Here is a 2,652-nt window from a genome sequence, read left to right as displayed (position 1 = left end):
GGGACACAAATGTGCAGACTGTCTCAATAGTCCTAAAGAATGAGATGGTGGCTCAGATTACAGATGGTGGTGATACATGTCTGCATTTTTTGAAATATCACATGAAGTATGCAAGAGAATCCAGGATATATGTGGGTAGACCCACACATAGGTATAGCTCAAACTACTAAAATTCTAAGATAAAGAATAAAAACCTACGTAGTCATAGGAAAAATTACATAGACCAGTGTAGCAACAGTAAGACACAGAACTAACTTTTGGGTACAAATTATGGACAGAAGGGGAAACAGATGAACAGAAACATCCTCAAAGAAGACATACACAGTTGTCCTACAGGCCAGAGCTGTATATACAAAACATGTTCTGCATCATTTATTATCAGGTGAATACATTTATCATCAGGTAAATATAAATAGCAATGAAATATAATTTCATACTTGTGAGAATAGCACAGATCACAAAAATCAAGAACAACCACAATTGGTAGTAATGTCAACTGGCCTGACCTTTCTGGAAACAATATGGACACTTCTAAAACAACAACAACAACAACAACAACAACTAGGAATTGAGCTCCCATATGACCTAGCAACCCTACTTCTTTGCATCTACCTCAAGGACGCTGCTCATAATAACTAAAACCTGATAACAATCCAAGTACCCAAGAACAGATGACTGGGAAAAGAAAATATGGTACATAGATACACAATGGAATACTACTCACCTTAAGATAGAAATCATGCAGTATGCTTGCTACTAAGTGGATGAATCTGGGAAGTATGATGTTGAGTGAAAGTAGTCATAATGAGAGGAACAGGCACAGAATGAGCTCCTTCATATGTGGGATAGAAAGAAACAAACATAGTAAAGGAATAACAAATGGCCAAAGGTAACAAAGTGAGAACTGATCTTCAGTACGAAGCTTACCATAGTGTTGGACTAAAAAATGTGGGCAAAAGTGAACTAATGGTGGAGGAAACCAGACACTCTGGTGGAGAGTGTGGTGCTGGAATACTTTACGCATGAAGAAACCTACCAAGAATAGTACTATAAACCACAATGCTTTAAAAACATATGGGCACTTGAAAATAAAAAAATAACCTTCTCCTTGATATATGCACATAAATAATTCAGACATATGCACCATATATGATATATGGTGTCATATTTTGGTGCATGCATATATTGTTAAATAAATACACAAAATGAATACCACAAAATAACATCTGTTGTTGATGTAATATAAAATATAAAGCATGAAGTCCATGTGTTGGGTGAGCCCCCCTCCCCCCCACCCCCCACCCCCCCACCCCCCCCACCCCCCCCACCCCCGGCACAGCACGGAGCCTTCCAGGGGTCTCAAACTCAATTTACCTGGGGGCTGCAGGAGGCAAAGTTGGGGTGATCCTTGAGTGCAAAGTCAGTAGTAAGCCTTGAACATTGGACAGAGTGACCCAAACAACTAAAACAAAACAAAACAAAAAAAGATTCCTCTAGGGCAGGGCCACAAAATGTTGTACGGAGGGCCGTTTGCGGCCAGGGCAGCGAGTTTGAGACCCCTGCTGAGTAGACCCTTTGGCCAATAGGTCTGAATGGTGGAGAAATAATTCACAAGCAGTCAAAGTTTCATCAGAGTCAGCTTGCTTTTATTCCATGGCCCTATCCACCATATATTTTCCTCATACGTCGTTTTCTGCTAAGCTTTCTGCTATCTCCTTTCTTTTTTGAGCAACTTCTTTTGCTGTTTCTCCTCTGGTGAGATCTCTGCCTCTTTGTTCCTCCTTCTTCCCCCAGGCTGACTCTCTTATTCTTTTTTTGTTTGTTTGTTTTTTGTTTTTGGGCCACACCCAGCGTTGCTCAGGGGTTACTCCTGGCTGTCTGCTCAGAAATAGCTCCTGGCAGGCACGGGGGACCACATGGGACACCGGGATTCGAACCAACCACCTTTGGTCCTGGATCGGCTGCTTTCAAGGCAAACGCCACTGTGCTATCTCTTGTGCTATCTCTCCGGGCCCTTGACTCTCTTATTCTTTATTCAAAATAGCCTGCCCAACCCAGTTGTGGAAGATCTCATCATCCAGGTGGAATTAACATCTCAAAAGGAAGTTTAGGTAAGGGCATTGGGGGAAGGGATACCTTACAGTCTGTCACCTTTTATCCATGTCTACCCATATGTATTTTTGTGTGTATATATATCTGCATGCATGCATTGGTGTGTGTATAATGAACACTTAAGATTTGTTGTTTTAATAAGCTATTTTTTTTTTTTGGCTTTTGGTTCTTGGACTAGATCCGGTGGCACTCAGTGGTTACTCCTGGCTCTGAGTTCAGAAATTACTCCCGGCAGGCACAGGGGACTATATGAGGTGCTGGGAATTTAAGACTGGTGGGCAACATGCAATGCAAACAAACACCCTGCCTGCTGTGTTGTCACTCCAGCCCCCTTTTACTAAGAATAAAAACATCAACAGATTTTTTTTTGGAGTGAATGTTAGCACCCTTCCCTCCCTTCTCATACTTCCAGAAACCTGGAAGCTAAAACCATTGCCCATAAATGCAGTCATCATGTCTGCACCCGACCAGCAGCATAGGCTCACTTTGTTCTAGAAAGAGTTGTGAACCAAGCTATGAAAAATCATGGGTACCTGTGGT

Source organism: Suncus etruscus, chromosome 5 (assembly GCF_024139225.1).
Source record: "Suncus etruscus isolate mSunEtr1 chromosome 5, mSunEtr1.pri.cur, whole genome shotgun sequence".
In the NCBI taxonomy this organism is placed as follows: domain Eukaryota; kingdom Metazoa; phylum Chordata; class Mammalia; order Eulipotyphla; family Soricidae; genus Suncus; species Suncus etruscus.
Note: the sequence above shows the minus strand (reverse complement) of the source record.